Source organism: Ochotona princeps, chromosome 6 (genome assembly GCF_030435755.1).
Source record: "Ochotona princeps isolate mOchPri1 chromosome 6, mOchPri1.hap1, whole genome shotgun sequence".
Classification (NCBI taxonomy): Eukaryota; Metazoa; Chordata; class Mammalia; order Lagomorpha; family Ochotonidae; genus Ochotona; species Ochotona princeps.
In genome coordinates, this window is record NC_080837.1 from 4,827,540 (window position 1) to 4,851,198 (window position 23,659).

At 40.8% G+C, this 23,659-nt stretch overlaps 1 protein-coding gene across 2 annotated transcripts in view; it reads left to right on the forward strand.

Annotated features, from left to right (window-relative positions):
- The window catches only part of PEAK1 (pseudopodium enriched atypical kinase 1), a 313,213-nt gene that overhangs the window by 82,014 nt on the left and 207,540 nt on the right, over positions 1-23,659 (forward strand). Inside the window, exon 3 of one of the 2 annotated variants that reach the window (XM_058665498.1) lies at positions 12,220-12,309. The exons of the other annotated variant lie outside the window; for it this stretch is intronic. The gene's annotated coding sequence lies outside the window, so the exon portion shown is untranslated. The remainder of the gene's footprint in view (positions 1-12,219; positions 12,310-23,659) is intronic. 2 annotated transcript variants of the gene reach the window in all.

Sequence of the window (23,659 nt, forward strand, 5' to 3'; positions counted from 1 at the left end):
ACATCCTGTATCAGAGTACCTAGGTTCGATACCTGGCTGTGGTACAGCTTTCCACCTGTCTAGACCCTAGAGAAGCAGCTGTGTTGACTTGAACACTTGCACTGCTGCCACCCACATGGGAGATCTGGATTGAGTTGCCGGCTGCTGGCGTTAGTCTGACCTCACCCTCGCCCCAGCCATTGTCGATGTTTGAAGAGTGGATTGACAGATGGGAGCTCTCTGTTTCTTCGCCTCTCAGATTGGACAATAACAAGGAGCCACCATTGTACATTCATTAGGATGGTTGTTGTTAAATAATAGTAACAAGTATTAGTAAGGATGTGGAGAAACTGGAACCTTTGTGCATTGTTCGAGGAAGTAGGAAGTGCTCTGAAAATAATATGCATCTGAGAGCACAGCCTCCAAAGTGCATTTCTACAACCATGCCCCAAAATGGGAGCAGCTCAGTTGTGCCTCAGTAGATGCGTGGATAAACAAAATGAGATGTAAGTATGCAATGGAACATTATTTAACCACAAAAAGGAAAGAAAGCTCCTGTCCCATGTTGTAGCATGGAAGACATTATGCTAAATGAAGTCAGTCACAAAAGATGTAAACTGAACAGGTCCACTTACTTAAAGTCTCTAAAATAGGTAAGCTCATAAAAAACAAAAACAAGGCAGAATATGGGAAGAAGAAGTAGGGAAAATTGTTTTCAGTGAAAAAAAATCAATGAGAATGTGCTGGAAGTGATTTTACACTTGATCTTAGCCGAAAGACTGAGAAGCGATTGCTGGAAGTGATTTTCATGGCAATGTGAATGTAAACACAACTGAACCGTGTACTTAAATGTGATAAAGAGGGTGGAGCCTTTTTTCTTTGTAAGGATGGTGAATCTTATGTTGTACTGTTATTTTTTAAAAAAGATTTAAGTGTTCGTTTTTAAAGATTGACTTATTTGAGATGCAGAGCTACAAAATTTTCTATTCATTGGCTCATTCCCCAATGGCTGCCTGGCCAAAGCCAGGATCCTGGGACTGTTCCGATCTCCACGTGGGTGGCAGAGCCCCAGATACTTGAACTGTCACCTGCTCCTTCCCAGGTGCATTAACAGGGAGCTGAATTGGAAGAGGACAAGTTGGGACTCAAACCCATCCTCCAGTTGGGGTGCTGGCATCAAAAGTTGTAGCTTAAACCACTGCACTACAGAGCTGGTGCCTTAAATTTATTTCGGTTAGAGAAACAGAAGAAAGCTGTCCCATCTGATGGTTCATTCCTGATATCCCTGCAGTATGTAGGCTTGGGCCAAGCATGCCAGTAGTTTAGCTCACTGTAGGGCTCCCATGTGGGTGGTGGAGTAATTGGGGTACCCTGAGCCTGTCACTGCTTCTCTGCAGGCTTTCCATTAGCGGGAGGCTGGATTTGGGGACAGCTAGAACACAAACACAGTAGCTCTGATGTGGGCAATATCTTAATCCTTACACCTAACTGCCACACGTTACCTTGTGTGTGTGTGTGTGTGTGTGTGTGTTTTAATCACAACAATGAAAGTTATCTGAGTTTTCAATATGTAATTGCAACCAGTCATTCAATAACTTTATTAAATGACTATTTTGTTTCTTATCTCTTATTGGGCTAAGAATATACGGGGATTAATAAAACCTTATGGAATATAATTTAGTCAAGGTAACCATCTTGAGACGTTCTAATGATATTATTTTTCTAAGTAATAGAGTTTTAAGAGACCTATGTTGTGGTGCAGTGAGTTAAGACACCACCTGTAATTGGTAGGGCACCAGTTGAGTCTAGTTCCCAGCTAATACACCAGGAAAAGCAGATGATGGCCCAGGCCCAGCTACTGTGGCCTTGTGGGGAATCTCTGTGTCTGCCTTTATCTCTATAGAACTCTGCCTTTCCAACAAAAATGGATCTGTTTAAAAACCTATTAAAAATGGACTTTTTGTGAAAAGCATTAAAAAAAAAAGTTAGTAGAAAATGGAGAATGTTGCTAGGTTGTGCAGACCTGATGCCTGTAACACTGGTATCCCATAAGGGAGCCCTGTCTGCTCCGTTTTCCATTCAGCTCCCTGCTTATGGCCTGGGGAAAGCAGCAGAAGACGGCCCAAGTGTTTGGAGCTACCCACTTGGGAGCTCCTGGCTTCAGCCTGACTCTGCGCTGGCTGTTGCAGCCACTTGAGGAGTGAACCCCGGAATGAAGATCTCTCTTTCTGTCTCTTGCTTCTTCTCTTTAGCAGTGACTTTCAAAATAAACAGTAAAGTTAAATCTGTCAAAGGAAAAAGTTCCTGTAAATGCCCTCTTTTCACTCATACGCATAGTTTCCCTTTATTAAAACCTTAGATTAAAAAAAGAAAAACAACCTTACATTAGTGTAGTCTGTGCTCTTTGTCCCAGCTTCCTGGCATGGATTTTCTTCTTCTCCTTCTTTTGATGTGTGTGTGTGTGTGTGTGTGTGTGTGTGTGTGTGTACACATACATACATATAGGGGCTTTTCACTAGAAGGACACCTACTGATTAGAAGGTTGGGACTCAGGCCAATTGCATGGCTGATGATTTGATCAAGTGTGACTGTGTGATGAAACCTTTGGTGTATCTCTAGATGCTGAAGTCGGGAGGTTTTTTGTGGACACAGGGATGCGTTGGGAGGGCAGTGTACTCTGCAGGGAAGGGTGTGGATCCTCTGACACTTGGCCTTCTGTGTATCCTTTGTAAGACTAGAACAAATAGTATAATGCTGTCTAAATTCTTTGGGTCATTCTAGTACAGTAGCGAACCTGAGGGTTCCTAAAGTCCTCAGCAGCTGTCTGAAGGCAATTTTATTGGAATCTTGCTCTTTAACTTGGTAGATCTAGATTAACTCCAGGTAGTTCATGCCAGAATTGAAGGGTAGCACACACAGCTGAGGTTGAAGCAAACTGGGTGTACACTTGCCACAATTTAGCCAACACTGATATTATAAAATAGTGTCTGTAGTGTCCATTATGGTTCATTTAATATTTTATAATTTTATGGGTTTTGATAAATTCCTAAGATTAGGTATATATCTAGCATTACAGTACGACACAGGATATTTTTACTGCCTAACACATCCAGTTATTCAGGGTACATGTTGTGGTATAGTAGGTTAAGCAACTCTTTGTGGCTCCTGCATCCTGTAGTAGAGTACTAGTTTAAATCCTGACTCCTCTGCTTGCTCACCAGCTTCCTGCCAATGTACTTGAGGTGGCAGTGGGTGATGGCACAAGTGCTTGGATTTCTACCACTCATGTGGGAAACATGGATGGCATTCTCAGCTCCTGGCTTCTCTGACCCAGCTCTGGCTAATGTGGGCATTTGAGGAGTGAAGCAATGGATGGATGGTGTTTCTCCCAGTTTCTCCCTCTCCCTGGTACTCTGCCTTTCAAATCAGAATAAATAAATATGTATTTTAAAAAAAACTCATCTATTCATCTTTCTGTTGTGGGGATCATTTCTCTACCCCTGCCCCACTGCCACTTGTGTTATGAGGATGCGAATCCTGGCTGGGGTAGAGAGACCCAGCTAGACATAGTCCAAGTTGTTGCCTTCCTGTAAGAACACAGCTGGAGATGTCAGTGGGATTTATTAGAAGGCGAGGGATAGTCAACACTTAGATGGGAGACGGCAGTCTCCAGGCTGGCATCATCTTTTTTATAGGGTAGAGAAGGGCAGAACCTGGGTGAGTGTTCAAGGGAATCAGAGTTTGGGGTGGGGCTTAAATACCCATGGTGATCACCAGGAAGGGGCCATGGCATCTGGTTCCTGTGAGAAGGCAGGCTTAGCTGCATGACAAGGAGTGGCTGTGCCATCTTCAGCCATGGGGTTGGCATGGAAGGTGATGGATTTGGCCAGTGTGTGTAGTTTGGGTCTTGGCAGTCTTTAGCTCCTTGTCATGCCCTAGCTGGCTGCACCCATATTAATTCCCTCTTCAACCCCTGGAGCCTCTAGACTTTATATTGTCTCTGCAGTTTTGCCTTTTTTTCAAATCATCTTGTTAATAGCATCACACAGCACATTACATTTTCAAACTGGCTTGTTTCATTTAGCCTGTGAACATAAGTGTCTTCTTTTGTGGCTTTAAAACTTATTATTTTTTTTTATCACTAAGCAGTATTTTGAGGCATAGATTTACCAAAATCGATCTGTACAAAGGACTGCCTGATTCTTCCCAAGTGGTGGCAGTTATGAATAAAACTACTGTGGACATGGTGTGTGTGTGTGTGTGTGTGTGTATACACATGGTTTAAAAATCAAAACACAGTTGCTGGATCATATAGTAAGACTATATTTGGCTTTATAAAAAATTGTCATACTGCCTTTCAAAGCTAGTGTACCCTTTTTGTGTTCCTAGTGGCACCGGTGAGAGCTCCTGACCTCTATGCCCCGACCATCATTTGTTACTCTTAGAGGTTCAGCCATTTGAATAGCTGTGTGGTATTCCATTGCTGCCTTAATTAGTGCTCCCCTAGTGGCATTAGTATTAGCATCCATACATGTGCTTACTCTCCATCTGTAGATCTTCTTTGATGAGGTAACTGTTCAGATGTTGTGTCCACTTTTTCGCTGGGTTGTTTACTTTCTTGTTGAGTTTCAGAGCTCTTTGTGTACTTTGGATAATAGCACTTTTCCAGGTTTGTCTTGGGCAAATATTGCATCCCAGCTTGTGGCTTATCTTTTCATGAACAAGGTCCTTTGCAAAGCAGAAGCTTTAATTTTAATGAGTTCCAACTTGACAGTGTCTTTCATGGGTAGTGCTTTAGGTGTGTGTGTCTATAAATGTGCCAAGGTCAAGTCACCTGATTTTTTTCTGTTTTATCATTTTGATGTTTCATCGGTTTGTGTTTAACATTTAGGTCTATGCCCCATTTTGAGTGAATTCTACACAAATTTAATTTTGCCTAAATTTGTTTAACATTTTTTAAGATTAGAAAACATTTAAAACACACAGATTCATATCATGATCCATATATAAAATACCTCCTTAATGGCATTATAAAATCTTAAGATCTTATCCTCAGTGTACATGTTGTAAAATCAGTGCAGTTGAGATCCCTGTGAATTCCCCCACGTTATTCTCATTGTTCTCCTTAGAAATACCCAGTTTTATGAATTTAAATTCTTGAAATCCACGCCCTTTTGTAGTTTATTGGCTATATATAAGATAAACTTGGCATTGTTTCACAAGCCTTAAAACTTTGCCTCTGGGCCCAGCACGATAGCATAGCGGTTAAAGTCCTTGCCTTGAGCTTGCCTTGAAGTTGCCGGGATCCCATACGGGACAGCCCAAAGCCTTGGGATCCTGTGTGTGCATGGGAGACCTGAAAGAAACTCCTGGCTCTTGGCTTCAGGGCTTGGCTTGGGGGCTCAGCCCTAGAAGCCACGTGAGGAGCAGATAATGAATCAGCAGATGGAAGATCTTCCTTTCTGTCCCTGCTGCTCTGTGTATATCTGACTTTCCAATAAAAATAAATAAAATTTAAAATATCTCTTTTTTTAAAGTTTTACCATTTTAACTCCTAGATTGATTTTTTAAAGTCTTTTTGTGTGTGTGTGTGGTGGCTGTTTTTTTTTTTATCTTTGATGTACACATAATTGAAATTAGATTTGATTTTACATAGCTATCAGATTAAGTATATTCAGCAAAACCTCGCAAGACTTAATTGTTTAAAGCAGGCTGTAGTTGGAGGACTTACCTTTGATGCGTTTGCTCAGGGAGCTCTTTTCAACTTGCAGGGTTTCTTTATTGCAAGCATCAGCTTCTGAAAGAGCTTGCAGTTTTTAATCAGAAGATCTGTGGGCTCCAAGGCATGGATGAAGCCATTGTTTGCTCTCTCAGTCTGAGATTTTGCTTGATTTTGCCTGGGATGGAAAGGTTTGAATGTATTTATTTGTGCTGACGATGCTGCCAGACTCAGGACAAGCAGAAACTGTCAGATCTTGGCAGAATTTTCTGTGGCCTACATTAAATTAGTCCTGCACAGGATCGCACTCTTCAGGGAAGGCTGCTGCCATTGTTGGCCGTGTTAATGTGCGTGCTAACTTGTCTCTGCTGATTTTGGTTGTCATTGCTCATTTCATGTCCTTGTACTGATACATAACTTGAGTCCAATAGAAAAAAAAAAGAAAATATGAAAAGCATACCTTTCTACTATTTGATGCATCTAAAAAAAATAATGCTCTCGCTTTTCTCCCAGGATCTTTTATTAACAGGTTCTAGAAAGCTCTCTGATGACACTTCCAGTCCAGATTGGTTTTCAGTGAGCACCCTTAAAATTGATTATATAGTGAAGTCTCATTGACAGAGTCAGTCGTAATTTAATGAGAACAGGCTAATCTGCCAAGGGACTTGATCTTTAAGTCATTTCTCTTCCTGCTCAGCCCTGATGTGTGAAATGCTACAGCAGCTTCTCCTGTGTCCTGTCAAGGATGAATGTGTCGTGGTTTTGCTAGATCCCTTCAAGTGAGACTGTTTTCCTAACTGTGCTATAATAATGCTTTTCTTTTTCTTAACTCAGTTTTCTAGAATTGACATTTTGCATGATGTCGTCTCATTCACAGTAATTATTTCATGGTAAAAGTTTTAGAACAAGAGTGTAATTTAAAGGTTTATTTATTTTTGTTGGAAAGGCAGATTAGCTTTATGGAGAGGAGAGACAGAAAGAAAGATCTTCCATCTGCTGGTTCACTCCCCAAGTGGCTGCAACAGCCAGAACTGAGCTGATTCAAAGCCAGAAGCCAGGAGCTAGGAGCTTCTTCTGGGTCTCTCATGGATGTAGGGTCCCAAGGCTTTGGGCTGTCCTCTGCTGCTTTCACAGACCATAAGCAGGGAGCTGGATGGGAAGTGGGCCACTGGGACAGGAGTTGGCGCCGATACGGGATCTTGCAAGGTGAGGATGTAGCCACTAAACCATTGCACTGGGACTGGACTACGCATATTATGAAAAAATTAGATTGCTTTATTTGGCCTTTCTTTACTACATCATTTATTTCCCAGACTTCAGAGGCTAAGGTAGAAAATAATCATCTTTCTTATTTTTTGACATTTTTTGGGCTAAACCTACCTCCTGATTTTTTATTGCTATCTTTTGTCCAATTTTTACTTATTTTGCATCCTTCCATAAGTACCTGCTTTGCTCAACTATCGAGTGTGTCATTTGATATTTGTATACTTTTGGAAAACAATGTTTATTTTATATATGATTTCATAATTTTTTTTAAAAAGATTTGTTTTTATTTGAAAGGTAGCGTTATATAGAGAGAAAGAGAGATTTTCCATCTCTGGTTCACTCCCCTAATGGCTGAAATAGCCACAGCAGGCCCAAGTTTTTAATTTTCATAATGGCCTTGGGCAGTACATTTCCTTTTCATTCAGTGCTGAGTTTAAATGTTCTGTTGTTGCTGTATGCAATTTTGGTTCATTACTTCTGAGTGCTGTATCATCTATCTGGTGTGTGCTCCCATCTGCATATTCTGTGTATCCATCTCATTTATAAAGTTTACTGCATTGGCACTCAGTTGCTGTGGTTTGACTAGGATATGGCTCCTGAACTCATGCAGGTGAGTAAATCTCAGAATCTTGAGGTTGATGGTAGGAGGTGGGCCTAGTGGGTGGTCCTGAGGTCACTGGGAAGTAGGTGTTGAAAGGTGGCTCTGGTGAGACTGTTGGTTAGACAAACACAAGTTGGACCCAGTTGTGCTGTCTGCTTCCTGGCTTGCCCATGCTCTGCCAGTTCCATTGCCATCCTCTTACCTCATCAGGCAGTGGAATCCCTGGGACCTGCCCAGTCTCGGACTCTGAGCCCTCGCACCTGTGAGCCAAAATAAACCTTCTTCCTTTGTAAGTAGACTGTTTCAGGTGTTGTGCAGTAGTGATAAAAAGCTGACTAATATAAACAGATTTTACTCTGTGTTCCATTAACAGTACCACAATGATCATTTCTATTTATCTTATGCATGTTTATACCGAAGAATGTGATTGCTACACTTTCTGATTGTCCCTGGTTAATGATGGATTGCTTGGTAGCATGACTAAACAGTTTACACTCGTTTGAGAAGAACCTGATGATTCATAGTCTCTGTTTGTATAAGCAGCTGGGCAATGAAGCTGGCCTAAAGATTTGCTTTCACAGACAGCAGCTATGAACCTGCCAAATGATTTGCCTACAAACACAATAAAACTAAAGGGACCCTGAGTGGAAGAGCTACCTTCACTCCTAATAAAGGCCCCTTTAGAGACATTAATGGTGAGGGACTATCTCACCACGTCTGCTCCCCAGCCGCATGGACTGTTGCCCTCCTCAGCTGAGAATGACCATCTTTGGGGTACAGACCCAGTAGGACTGTCCCTCCTCCTGAAGCTCCAGCAGTGTGGAGCAAGTGCCTGTAGAACCTCTTTTGAAACCTCCCTGCCTTGTCTCTCTGAAGTTGGAACTTCCTTTGTGTCACTGTTCTTTTTCCTATCTTGTTTTCTAAAATTAGGGCACCCAGGCACCTCGGCCTAATAACAAAGCCCGTGCAGGATTCCATCGGTCTGTTGTCATACCTAACCTGTTACAGAGATTTCTCAGAAAGGGATGTGGTTAAAATAGCATTTCAGGTACCACCTGAAATGTGTTGATTAGGGTGGGAGGGATGCTAAGTTGCTTTGAACTGCTGAAATGGAGATTGGGAAATATTATCTAGAAACACGGATTAATTAAAAGTAGTGAGAGGCAGCATAAAATGTAGTGCCAAGAATGCAAAAAACAATGTGAGGCAAAATGACAGGATAAACGCAGCTTAAAATAGTTTCTTAGCAAACATACACACACACACACACACACACACATATATTAGCTGAAAAAGTATATATATATGTTACTAGAGAAACTAATATGGAATAACTATATCTATACTTCCTCAACTAATTTACCATTGGAAAGAGCAATAGTTGGCTGGGAAAACGAAACTGGTCTCTGTGTTGGAAGGTAGCACTTAATTCAGGCTCTAGAATAAGATGCGTGTTTGAGGGGGATCCCCTTAGCAGAACCTTTCAGAGAGAGAACCCCTCATTGGGGCAGGACAGTGATCTTTCCACGTGGTCCCACAAGGCACAAATGCTTAAGCCTGGCCCGACCTCATTAACTTCTCAGTTACCAACATCCCTGAGGCTAAACCCCTCTAGATTGTCGGGTCTTTCTGGATGGGCCACAATCTATGGAATATTTTGTTCTCAAAAAGAATCAGTCACTAAAGCAATGAAAGCTGGATAGAAGTAATAAAAACTAAGCAATCTAACAGGATTCTTAAGGCATAAACATACAGTTGCCAAAATAAAACCTGTGATGTAGTACTGAACAATTTAGATACTGCAGAAAGGCAAACTTGTGAAAGTTTTTTCAAATTACAAAGACAAAAGATGGGGAAATGTAAATGATGAGAAAATGAGGCAAAAACAAAAGCAGATGAGGAGGCAAAATGTACAAATAGCACTATCACATTGTTCAATCACTAGAAAAAACATTGCTGACCCCAAATTAGTTCAGGGAGAAAGGAGAACATTGCCTACTGGACTAAACTGATGCACCCAGCAAAGCCAGTCCGTAAAATCTCTCATCAAAGACCAGACTGACTGGGTTGTAAGTGGAAAAGATGCTGAAAATTTTCATTAAACAGTCTCCACTTTTGGGGAAGAAGGACAAGATAGCACAATGGATCAAAACCAACAAGATGGAGGCTTTCTGCCCATAGTAAAGAATAGTTGGGTCTGGAAATGTTGGGGTTTAGTCATTCTAAAAGAGAAGACAGAATTACCGTTACTCACAGATGATATGATTATTACCTAAAAATATAACATTATATGAAAATCTTTTATTCTTTGGCGGTGATGTTAAGTTATATGGTTAGTTAACATTTAAAATAAGGATTCTGGAGGTCCATGGAAAATTTAATGGTACTTTTGTTTTGGTAAAAAATATTTTCCAATCGTTGCATAGCTTTTTGTAGTGCACCTTTCCACGGACTTTGTGAAGATTCATCTTATACTAAAATCAGGTTCACAGATCCAGGCAGTGCAAACACAGAATTTACTTTTAGATTTAATTTGCTAGCTGAACATAGTCTTGAATAAGTAGAAAAATTAAGTACATATTCAATAAGAAAGATCATTTGTCACGTAAATTCTTTCCAAATCCATGAATTTAATGCAGCACAATCAAAATTCTTGCTATTTTTTTTTATTTAGAGTTGAGGTAAAAATTTTATCAAATGTATCTGAAATTTAATTGGAATACATTTCAAAGAATGTTTTTGTAAGAGTACAACTATGCAGTTGGAACTGTACTACTGTGTATTAGAATTTTTTTTGAGCCTGTAATAATTGAAACCATATGATAATGACTAAGAATGGAACAGGATAGGGACCTGAAAAATGACCAGTTAGTTTATAATAATGATGCCTTTTCAGTTCATCAGGAGGATTACTAAACAAGTTAGGAACATTGTTCTAGAAATTGTAAGACTGTCAAGTTAGAGTTGAACTTCACTTCATGAGCTTAGGTTTCAGATGGATAAGGAAATATTTTTAAAACTGGACAAAAAAAATTGAAGAAATGTTTGTGTAAGTATATACTCAAGCAGTGAAAGAAGCCTTTTCTGTTTTTAATGATTAAGACAATATTTCTTCGTACATTGGTATTTATAGTTACTGGAGAAAAGAAATATATAAACAAAGGAAAGGAAAAAACTCTTAGAATGCTACCCACTTAGAAACCATTATTGATAAATGTTGCTTCTTCCCAGAAAGACCTTTAAAATGTAAAATTAAATGAAGAAAACATATAGGAAAGTTATTTATTTGGCTATGGCAGAAAATAAAGGGGAGGGGATGTCAAATAACATGAACAAATTTGAAAGGGAAATGTGAAGTATGAAGGAGTGTTTATGTCACGGAATAACAAGTCAGCATCCTTAATGCAGCAACAGTACTCAGAAGTCATTTAGGAAAGGAACACTTACATAGGAAAATGAAGTTGTGAATAGGCAGTTTGTCCAGAAAAAAAATGGTGAGAAAACGTTGTGAGTTTTGTTAGGAGATGAACAAGTTGAAAATAAAGCAATCAGATGCCTTTTCCAGTCAGGCGTCTTTTGGAGTGCCAGTGCCAGTACAGGAGGAGGGTTTAGAAACAACCTCTGCCATCAACTGGTGAAATGTTTGTATTTCCCTTTAACTTTTCTACTTAAAAAAAAAAAAGATTAATAATAACAAAGTATATAAAAAACAATTTTATGACAACTGTGTATTCTTTAGATGCAGGAAGGTAAGGGGGCAATTAGAGAGCTCTCTGTATTTTGGTTAGAAAAAAAGAAAAGACCCAAATACCCATTGTTAGTGAGAAAATGTTTCCTTACTAGTTGTGGAATAAACTGAAGAGCCAATCTCTGGGCCAGTTTGGAAAAATGTGTCAAAAGCGTTCACAATCTAAATGCCTTCTGACCCAACATTTATAAAAAATAATTTACTGTAGAGAAATTCCTAGAACTGTGCAACAAGACACATGTTCAAGCATATACAAGTGTGCCGTGTGTGCAGGGACATTTGTGGGTCCGGCACAGTAGCCTAGCAGCTAAAGTCCTCGTCTTAGCACGTACCAGGATCCCATGTGGAAGCCGGTTCTAATCCCAGTAGCCCCACTTCCCATCCAGCTCTCTGCTTGCGGCCTGGGAAAGCAGTGGAGGATGGCCCAAAACCTTGGGACTCTGCACCCGCATGGGAGATCTCAAGGGGCTCCTGGTTCCTGGATTTGGATTGGCTCAGCTCTGGCCTTTGTGGTCACTTGGGGAATGAATCAGTAGATGGAAGATCTTTGTCTCTGTCTCTCCTCTCTATATCTGCCTTTCCAATAGCAATAAAATAAATCTTTTAAAAAATAACGCTGTAAATTTAGAAACAAACTAAGTATTCAACATAGAAACTGCATTAAATGTACTATAAATGTCTGTAGTGGAGCATTGTACAGCTTCAGTATTGATTCCAGATAAACATAAATGACAGCAGCTGAGAATGCATTTCTCTGTACTGTGATTTCAGGTACTCACTCATGCAAGTGAATTTAGCTATTCACTGTCAAACACACACACTCTCTCTTTCTCTCTTTCTTTCTCTCTCTCTCTCTCTCTCTCTCTCTCTCTCTCTCTCTCTCTCTCTCTCTCTCTCTCTCTCCAGACATTGTCCTAGGGCTTCCAGAGAGAGAGCACTGAGTGGAGGGTGAATTGAACAGTGCCATTTATTGGCCTCCATGGGACTTATATTCTGGTAAGATTTATTTATTTAAAAGAACAGAGACAGTGAGTAAAAGTACTACCTTCCACTCTACTAGCTCTCTCCTCCAGCTGCCACAGTAACCAAGACTGGGTGAAGCTGAAGGCAGTAGCATAGAACTCCACTGGGGTCTCCCACCTGGTGGCAGGAGCTCAGTATTTGAGCCTTGCTGTGTTCCTTTCTGGGGTGCTTGAGGAGGGAGCAGGAGAAGAGGCGGAGTAGCCAGGATTTAGCGGCACTGATACGAGCTTGCTGTGACTCGGCACCTGCCCCAGAACTTACATTCCCATCAGTGGAGATGGAACAGTAAACAAATTGTGTATCAATTGTGTTAAGTGCTTTGGAGAAAGTGTGACACAGAGAAAGAGTGACCAGGCGGGTCAGGGAGGAAGAGAGCGGTGTTGATGGCGGAGGGGAAAGGGCCTTCCTGGGGAGGAACCCTGTTCCCCAGAAAGGCACACAGGTCAACAGGGTCAGCTTCACTGTTACAGGGACGTCGGAGAATGTGTGGGAAACAGGAAAAGAGGCAGAACTCGGTGGGTGGAAATGGGTGACTTTAAGATTTTGTGAACACTTTTGCCTTTACTCGGAATAGTGTGATCCCAAGCAGCCGTTGGGGCTGTTTGATGTGTCTGAGATTGGAGAGGATAAGGCCTGGAAGCTCAGGGCTGAGTTGAAAGGTTGCCATGACAACCCCGGAAGTTGTGTTGGTAGCTTGGACCCAGCTGTGTAAACTGGTTTGATTCTCGATTTGCAAACACAAATAAATACTAAATAATCAAATCACATGTTCATACTTATTTCTGTTGGTGGGATTACTATTTGCTTTTTGTTTTCCTTATACAGACTGTGTTTTTCATATTTTAAATAATTGTTTTAAAATCAGAAAAAAAATTGAATTCTATTGTGGCATTTTTTAAAACTTGCCAAATATTTCATGCATTTCAAATTTTAAGAAATGGGTTTCTTCTTTTGTAGTGATAGGCACTCCCTTGTGTCTTCTGGCTCACAGAGTAGCTTGAATAGGCCAAATGCTTAAATTATAACCAAGTTAGTTAACTCACTGGTGAATTTGAGGGGGGAAATCATACCTTTTTTTTTTCAAGTTAATGAGGACTGTATCCAGCATTTTCACTGTTATTGGTGTTGTGTTTGTGTGCACGTATATGTGTGACAAGAAGCTACGCAACAGATTCAGTGCTGTAAAGGTACACTTAGACTTTCATGGTCTGTTCTTACCACATCACTAATTTGAAATAACTCAATGATGAAAACTCAGTACGTTTCAGCTGAAAAGTCAAACCATCCTTACAAAGGATGATGTGTTGCCTAGCTGATGCCCTGGCATCTTTTAGTGTATCATTAGAATGTACTGCATTTTCTCTTGTGCCTGAATCACTTTGATTTGCTTGATTGTATCAACTATTAGGACATTTATAAGCCTGATCACTGTAACCTAGAGGAGACATACAGTGTGTCCAGGTTGGTGAGAAGGGGAAATGAAACTCAGATGAGGCTGTAAATGTCTGGAATCCACTAAGCATAATGTAGGCTTCTGTTTGTCAAGAGTGACATCTTTTGCTTTGATTGGCATTGTTTACTGCTGTACCAGTAGCCTGTACAGGGGCATGCTGGGGCAGTGCTGTGAAGAGAACCTCTCCAGGTGATCTGAGGAGTGCAAAATGTAATTTTGGTTCCGTATCATCCTTTTTACAAGTCAGTTGTACATGTGAGAGGTCACTTGTTCTGTAAGCAGCAAAATTACTTCATGACCTGCTGACTGAGTTTCTGTTCATTAATTGAATATAGATACAAGTTGTTTTGCATGAAAATAAAGAAATTTTGTGCCTGAACTGTCTGCTGTCTGAGCCCCTTTATCTTTCCACACCTACAGAGGCTGGTGTGTGGCAAGTAAACATTGTACTTTGTTTGAGAAGTGTTTGATGCACTTCTCTCTGGTCAGCTTAACTGCTTTGTCACTGCTTGCTCGGAATGGAAGTCTTTCCTTTGTTTCAAACACAACTGTCTTCCTGCAGTGTTTATGCCTTCCAAATTTCATAATGACTTTTTTGTGAATTGTGTGTAGCCCTGTGGGAAGAAAGGAGCGTTTGGCAACCACACACACACACACACACACACACAAGGCCAAATCCCAGCACTTGCACTGAGTAGCTGCTTCTACCGTCAGACTCTGTGTCCTCAGCCAGACCACCTGTGATGACCCTCTAGTGCTCTGCCCAGGGTAAGGGAGCAGCTAGGCCCCAGCACCATGGCCCAGCGGCTAGAGTTCTCGCCTTGAATGCGCCGGGAAATCATATGGGCACCGATTCTAATCCCAGCAGCTCCACTTCCCATCCAGCTCCCTGCTTGTGGCCTGGGAAAGCAGTCGAGGACAGCCCAAAGCCTTGGGACCCTGCACCTGTGCAGGAGACCTGGAGGAGGTTGCTGGCTCCTAGCCTCGGATCGGCGCAGTTCTGCCTATTGCAGTTACTTGGGGAGTGAATCAGCAGACGGAAGACCTTCCTCTCTGTCTCTCCTCCTCTCTGTATATCTGCCTTTCCAATAAAAATAAATAGATATTAAAAAAAAAAAGGGAGCAGCCAGGAAACATTACTTCCTTCTAGTTCTGTATTTCAAATCTGTCTTCCTTGGTACACAGAAAATTTGGTGGATTTATTATAATTTTAATTTTTTAATGAATGATGCATTCAATGTTGAATGAAAGGGATATCAGTTATTAAATTTGGCCTACATCAAGTCGGATCTTTAATTGAGGTCTTGCGTTTTTCATGCTTTTAAAAGATGTTTACTGTACAGACTTATAGTGTATTTAAAATATGTAATTGCCAGATACTCTATAAGATCTTTGTGTTACAAGCTCTGTATAATTCATCTCTAATTTTTAGAACTCTATAATGTAGGTGCACTTTTTCCTTTCCATTGAAACAAGATTGAGGAACATATCTGGAAAGCTTTTTAAAGACTCTACATGCTGGTAGGCCAATCGATGGATTAAAACCCATGTGGTGTATTGTAAAGTGATCCTGTGCCGTGTTACTGGAGAGTGAAGGATCCATTATCAGATTGGAGTTGTCTCCTATGGGACTGCTGAGCAGTGGTCCCGAAGCAATGTGGGGAGCTGAGCTGTTGTCGTTTGTGTTCTCAGACATCCTCCAGGTCGCGTGCACTGTTGCTCTGAGGTGCATTCACCAAGAGAAAATTCTTTTGTTTTGCTCTACCAAGTGTATCGTTTAGTTTTTAAATCTTCCAAGTGTGAGTACTCTCCTTAATTCTACCATTTTATCTTGACTTTTATGATGCTGTGTATTTTTCCTAGTCTCTTTAATGGTCTCTGATATCAAAAGGAAAATGTATCATGCCTGTAGTTTTTCTTTTTACATCTTATTTAGTATTTTTAGTTTGTAAGGTTCATATCACAGAATCTAACAATAACTTATGCCTAGTTTTTCTTTTCTGTAAAAAGGAGTATCTATTATGATTTTAGTCTGCTTTGTTATTGTTGATGTAATATTGTAGTAATGCTTAGTATTGGTCAGTGTCACATGTTTGCATATGTTATAAAATGAGCTTTGTTTCATAATTATCTGCCCTTACTGAAGTAGGAAAGATAAATGCACACAGATGTGTAGAATACATTGGAGCCACACTGGCATTTTTATCTTACTGGCATAGGAACTTACAATGATTCATTGGGTTATTTTTTTATTTGATGGACTGGTTTCAGTTTAAATATATTCTTGTCCCAACAATGATTTACCTAATATGGAGCTGTAATTCAATGAGAAGAGTGACTAGTTTAGCCTACGGTCCAAATATGTGGCACTGTAGTTATTAAAACACCAATACAATTGCCATTGTGTTGGTAACTGTCTGGGAACATGTCACTAAGTTTACTTCGAAAACCTTTAGTTATTTCTTGTTTCTAAAATCTACATGACAACTCTTTGGTCTTTTCAAAGTATAATTGTTCAGTAGTATTTTTAATTACTGTAGAAAACTAAAAGTTACATTGGAAACATTTAGATTTTCTGTGTGTATTCTGAAGCCTTGCTTTAAATAATGGTCATGTCATATTATGATCAATATTTTTGGATGTAGCCTGTTGTTAATGTGTTTGCTTGAGGCAAATAATGATATACCTATTGAGATTCTTCTGCCTTTCTAAATCTCTGAAAATTTTCAAAATGCAGTTCATGTTTTCTGCCTATAGCATTAGCTTGTATGTCACTTGATTTTTGTTTTAATCCTCCCCATGTGTCAAAAGCTCCTTAAATAGAATAATATCTAGAATACTGACCCTGATTGGTTCTGTGTTGGAGACAATGAGGGACGGTGAGTTTCAGAACTGTGTTGTAACACTTGGGGAGTTGGCCTTCCAGCATTAGTAGGTTTTTAGATCCAGGAGCCAAGAATGTTTTTAGTTAAAGTTAGAATGCCAGGAGTTTCTCTGATGAGAAAAGTATTCCTTACCTCGAGGGAATGCTGGCATCGGAAAATGCAGATTGAGACTAGACAACTAAGAGTCAACAATTAGCTGTTTAGCCCCTCATTTTGTTTATGGCAGCAGAAAATGGATTGTAATTTTGCTTTTAAGTGATTCTGGCATCTCTGTTTCCTTTTGAAATGTTTTGTGTCTTTTGTTTCTCTGAGTTTCAAAGTTCAGTGTGAGTGCTCGCTGGGACCCAGGGTATTGCAGTTGTGTCATCGTGAGAGAGGTTGAAAGTGCCTGTCCTTTATGCTTTTGGGAATCTCCTTTAGGAAAGCTAATAGGCCACTAATGCTGGAGCTCATCCTGTCACTCTCCAGGTCCAAGATGGATCTGCGTGTGTGAGGGAGGCCAGAGGGGATGCTAAGTGCTCCCTAGGTGTGGTGAAAATGGCTCAGCACATGGGGAGGTGTTATTGCCTGTAACCATTGAAGAATATTTTGAGACCAGATGGTTCTTACAGTTTAGAGCATTTACTAAACAGATTGAAATTCTATGATGCTTGGTTTCTAAACTACAGTAGTAAGCTTAGTCTGTGGCTCTAGTTTATTTTTTAAGAATTATTACTTGTGCCAGTTATCTGTTACATTCGTAACATTACCTTATATTTGAAGCTAAAAAAAAATGCAACCTTAATCCAGTCTTCAAAACTTGGTTTATATAACTTAATTAAAATTTGTTGAGTGCATTTGAAGGTGAATTCAATCCATGTAGAAGAATCTTAGTCCCTGTGAGGCACAGGTTTAAGACCGCAGCAAGGAGGACACAGAAGGATTTTCAGCTCTCAGAAAAAAACATCATTTTGTTCATAAGCTGAGAAAAATCTGTAGGTTTCTGAGACAAAGTAAATTCAGAGCTCTCACAAACATCTTTTTTTTAAGATTTATTTATTTTTATTACAAAATCAGATATACAGAGAGGAGGAGAGATAGAGAGGAAGATCTTCCGTCTGCTGATTCACTCCCCAAGTGACCGCAACGGCCAGAGCTGCGCCGATTCGAAGCCAGGAGCCAGGAGCTCTTCCAGGTTTCCCACACGGGTGCAGGGTCCCAAGGCTTTGGGCCATCCTCAACTGCTTTCTCAGGCCACAAGCAGGGAGTTGGATGGGAAAGTGGGGCTGCTGGGTTTAGAACCGGCACCCAGGGGGAGAATCAAGATGGCAGAATAGGGTAACGACATGTTTAAATGGACAGATAAACAGAACAAGCCCCCATATGGGATCCTGGCACTTTCAAGACTAGGACTTTAGCCACTAGGCTGCTGTGCCGGGACCCGCAAACATCTTTTAAATACCATATCCAAATATTAAGTTATTGCTTTCTTTTGGAGACTTTAACTTCCCGTGAAAATGTAGACTACAAGATGGTTGACCGAGCCTGGCTCTGAAGTGGCCCTTTTGTGGCTCACTTGTCCTTTCTCCAGGAAAGCACCTGGCAGCCCAGCTGCACCTGACTGCCATGGTCACACACAGGGAAGGATTTTCAGAGAATATGACCTTGCTGGGTTTTTGTTTCCTTTTCTCTTCTTAAGGTTTCACTCTACGTGGAACCTAAGAACTGAATTAAATTTGATACATTACTGCCTAATATCGGTTTACCTTATGAAGATTAGTGGTACAGAAATTTCGGAATTTTTCTGCATGGATCATGGGTACAATCCTGGAAAGTATTTTTAGCTACTATGAAAAATATGCTGTGAATCAATTTAATAATGCATTTAGTCAACAAACATTTATTGAGCTGCTATGCCATCACCAGGAACTAGAAATACAGAGATAAATAAGACATGCTTTCTGCCCTTGAGGATTTCATTGTCCGCCTCTCAAGTCTTAAACTTTGTCAGAAAGAAATAAGACGCCCAGCTAGCTGGTGTCAATGTTATTTAACTCCCAGAGAGCAAAAGCAGTGAGCTACAGAGGCTGACATGGTTGGTTTTGATAGTCTATTCTATTTTGTTAAGAAAGGCTTGAAAACAAAATTCCAGTAGACAGTGAAATTTTTCCTTCTAGAGGGTTTTGCAGAGATTGTTAAAATTCTTTTTAATGAGAAGCATTTTAAATTTGGAAAGATTTGTTGCAGTTCTTCGTGAAGAGCCGTTTTTGTTTTGTTGTGGGCTCTTCTGTTTATTTGTATGTAATTTGAAAGGCAGAGAGAGACTGATGAGGAGAGACATTCCAAATGTTCTCTCTCCAAATGCCTGCAATGGCCAACACTAGGCAAGGCCGAAGGGAGGAGCCTGGAACTACATCCCGGTCTTCCAAGTTACATGGCCATCCTCTGCTGCCAACCAGGGTGTGCCAGCAGGAAGCTGGATCAGAGGTGTAGTAGCTGGGCCTTGGAGCAGAAACTCTGATATGAGATGTGGACATCAAGACAGAAAGATAGATGAAAATCTTCCATCCACACCGTCACTGTCAGACTGTGTCTCTCTCGCAGTGCCTGTAGCAGCCAGAACTGGGCCAGCCGAAAGCCAGGAGTTAGGAATTGAATATGGTTCTTCCATATGGGTGGCAGGGTCTCAGCTACTCGAGTCATCACCTGCTGCCTCCAATGGCGTGTATTACAAGGAAGCTGAATATGGGAATAGGGCTGGCAGTTGAGCCCAGGCACTCTGGTATGTGATGTGATCGTGTGAGCATTGCAAGCAGCATCTTAGCTGCTGCGCCCGATGCTCACCCCTGAAAGTGTAATAAGCTTTTCCCCAGGGTCTACTTTATGCAAGCATTATGCTCAACACTGAGGATAAAAAGTGTGTGAGACAGTGTTTTATTTTTTATATTCTTTTATAGAGAGACAGGTATATATACGCAAATAATTATAATAAAATGAGAGGTGTTTTATTATCTAAATGCTTTGGATTTTATTACATGAAATGATTTTTTTTCTTTTTATTGAAAGATTTATTTTTTTTTTATTGGAAAGTCATATTTACAGAGAGAAGGAGAGACAGACAGAAAGATCTTCCATCTGCTGGTTCACTCCCCAGGTGGCCACAACAGCCAGAGTGGAGCCAATCCAAAGCCAGGAGCTAGGAGCTTCTTCCGAGTCTCTCATGTGGGTGCAGGGTCCCAAAACTTTGGACTATCCTCGACTGTTTTCCCAGGCTACCAGCAGGAAGCTGAAAGGAAAGTGGAGCATCTGGGTTATAAACTAGTGCCCATATGGGATTCCGGCGCATGCAAGACAAGGATTTTAGCTACTAGGTTACCGGGCAAGGCTCGAAACGATTTTTCTTAATGGTGGCCACAACACTAGGGAATAGAGACTAAGAGTAGAACTTCTTATTAGCAGTGACGTAACAGAAAAGATGCAAGGAGGTCTCAATCGGTGGTTAATCTTTGGTTAATCAGTATACACTGATTTTGCATTATATTTGAGATTTTCTTCAACAAGCTTGTTCCTTAAGCTTAATATATATATATATATACACACACACATATATATATTTGAGACAAATTGTTACTTATCCTCCATTTGCCAGAATTGCAGCTGCTCATAAGCCTGTAATGATTTCCCATCTCTCTTTTTTTTTGTGAGAATAGTTTAAAAGTTAAATTTATTTTGAACGATAAGCTATCACTAGCTGTTAGAGTAGCTATTAAGTTTCCAAGTACTTGGCACTAAGACATGGTGGGGTTAAACTGCCTCATGTAGTAGTGGCATCTCATTTGGGTACCATTTCCAGTGCAGCTCCCTGCTGATGTGTTTGGGAAAGGAACAGAAAATGGCCCAAGTCCTTGGGCCCTCTGCCACCCATGTAGGAGGCTTGGAAGAAGCTCCTGGCCATCGTGACCATTTGGGTAGGGAACCAGCTAGTGAAGATCTGTTTCTGCTCTTTCTCTCTCTCTTTTGCCTTTCAAATGAATGAATGGTTTGAAGAATTTTTCAAGTATTATAGCACTGATGATTGCTCTTGCATCTAGTGGCATTCTTCAGAATTCGCCAAGGCTTTTACCTCTCACTGATAGGTTAGGTGTGCAGAACACCTGTTGGCAATTAGGTTTCCAGGGGACATTTGGGAAGGGGGCCTATCATGCCTGCTGTAATAGAAAGCTGCGAAGAGAGGGAGTGGGTTTTGTGATGTTGTTCCGTGTTTATTAAATTCATAAAGGAGCTTTTGAATGGGTCCCACCTGTAAAATAGTTTGTCTCATTCTTACCATATCCCTTTCGAGTAAATATACCAGCCTCTATTCAGTTATATGTCCCAGGTCCCATTGTGTTGCTGGATGGTGTGATAACTTTTGCCTTGTAGCATCATGAATTTGGTTAATTTAAATATATATTATCTCGGCTGTAAGAGCTTGTTGCTGAACCATGGAGGACTGAGGGCCAATTGGCCACACTCTTCTTTTCCTACGCAGCCTTGAGACCACATACGTGTCAGTCTGTCTCTTTGTGCCATTTCTTCAGCAGCCAAGGGCTGTCTATATGAGGAACAAATATGAAGATGAAATGGGACATTAAAAAAGACTTTTCTTTACAATGGCAAACAAAAATAAATATTTCCATTACAAACTGAGAGGAAGATGAGCTCTTGGCATAGTAGTTAAAAGACTTCTTGGCATGCCCACAGCAGAGTACCTGCTCGAGGCCTGGCTCTGCTTCCAATTCCAGTTTCTTGACAATGCGTACCCTGGGAGGCTCAAGTGTGTGGGTCCCTGCTACCCAAGTGGGAAACCTGGCTTGAAAGCTCTCGTCCCAAGTTTGCTTCTAGGAACTGTTTACATAATGTTCTTCTTGTCTTCCTGTGCACAAACAGCCTATTGTTACCATTGAAACAAAAACATAGGAATTTTGCTGTGCATGCTGTTTTTTCATTTTGCTGTTTTGCTGAGATAGATTGTACCTTTTTCCATAGCTGTGTGACAACCTCACTGTGTATGCACAGTTTCCATTCATTTGTTCCATTACTATTCGTTGATTGCCTGTTGTGTGAAGGCACCATGGTGGGGAACCTGTATGAATAATGTAAGGAACGTATATTGTAGTGGGAAGACAGACATTAACAGTTAACTAACTTCTCAGTTATTTGTCTACAATGTGTTAAGTGCTAGGAAGGAGCTGTATAGGAAGGTATGCAAGGGTCTGTCAGGGCACTTACCCTGCTCCGGGAACTAGGTAGAATTTCCCAGAGAATGTAACTTTTGCAGTGACCTCTACGCATGTCTGTGTGTGAACAGCAGGGTGGGAGATGGGGGAGTGGGGAGGAACTGAGTAGCTGCACAGGTGCATATTTGGATGGCTCTGAAACTAGCATCTTCATTGGCAGATGGTAGCATTACAGGAGATTTTAAAAAGCTGTCTTTCTGATTTTACAGGTAATAAGAAAAACCGTATATCGGTTGTCTGTGTGAGTAAACATGCCCATAAAGGAAAATGACAAAAACTTCCAAGTATTAATATGATGGTGGCATTACATACAGCTCTTGCAATTTTGAAAGAGTTTGAGGAAAAATTGCTTGTCTGCCATGTATTCTTCTTGTAAGATGTATTTATTTTTATTGGAAAGTCAGATTTACAGAGAAAAGGAGAAACAAAGATCTTCCCATTCACTGCTTCACTCCCCATTATGACTGCAATAGCTAGAGCTGAGCCAGTGCGAAGCCAGGATCCAAGAGCTTCTTCCAGATCTCCCATGTGGGTGCAGAGACCCAAGGCTTTGGGCCGTCCTCGACTACTTTCCCTGGCCACAAGCAGGGAGCTGGATGGGAGGTGGAGCAGCTGAGACATGAACTGGCATCCACATGAGATGCTGGTGCTCTGAGGTGGAAGATTAGCCAATCGAGCCTTTGTGCCAGGCCCTAAATAAAATAGACGTTTTAAGAGAAGTTTTACATTTGTACAAAAACTTGAGAGGATGATACAGGGAATTCTTATATTCCCTGCCCAACCTGGACTCATTTTGCTGTTATTGACATCTGACAGTAGTATGGCACCTTATCGTTAGCTAAGGTCCATAGCTGACTCCCATTTCCTTAGTTTTTGCCTGTGTCCTTTTTGTTTCTATTCCAGGATCCCATCCAGGATACACATTAACATTTTATTTTCAGATCTCCTGACACTTGTCTTGGCCACAGCAGTTTCTCAGATGCTTCTTTTTCCTTGATGCCCAGGATGATTTTCTGGTGTCCTGGCATATGCTTTTTAGAACTTCTCTCTGCTGTGATTTGTCTAATGTTTCTCTCGCCATTAGTCTGGGGATGTGAGTCTTTAGAAGGAAGGCTATGAAAGTAAAGTGTCATGCTCATCCTTGATGTCTTATCAAGGACACGCTCTGTCAAGGTGACTCATCCGTGTTGATTTTCCCCTGGGTCCCCAGCTGAGCCAGTGTGGGTTAGTCACCCACCTCCCACCACTGCCCTTGGAAGGAAGTTTCCTCGCACTGTCTGCACTTGCAGACTGGGGAGTTAGGACGGACTTCCTTGAGGAAGTGATTCAAGTAGCTGGAATTTTTCAGCGCAGGAGATTTGTCTGTTCTGCCCTGTGTGTTTACTTACTCATTTATATTGGAATGAACTAATGGAGATATATTTTCAAAGGCTTTAAGTTCATTTTTGACGACGGAATAGCACCTTTTTATAAGGTACAGTGTGATATTTCAATGCATGCATACAATTTGGTGATCATCTCAGAGTAATTGCCATATATACCATCAGGAACATGTATCATGTCATTGTTGTGAACACAGTACCCTCTACTACCCATTTTGAAATAAATAATTAATTGTTATCAACTCTAGTGCTCTTGCTGTGATCAGGGTTAATCTTAATGTTCTGAGCCTTCTAAGCTGCATTCTGTTTATCCATTCTTGAAGATTTATTTTATATGGGGGGGTT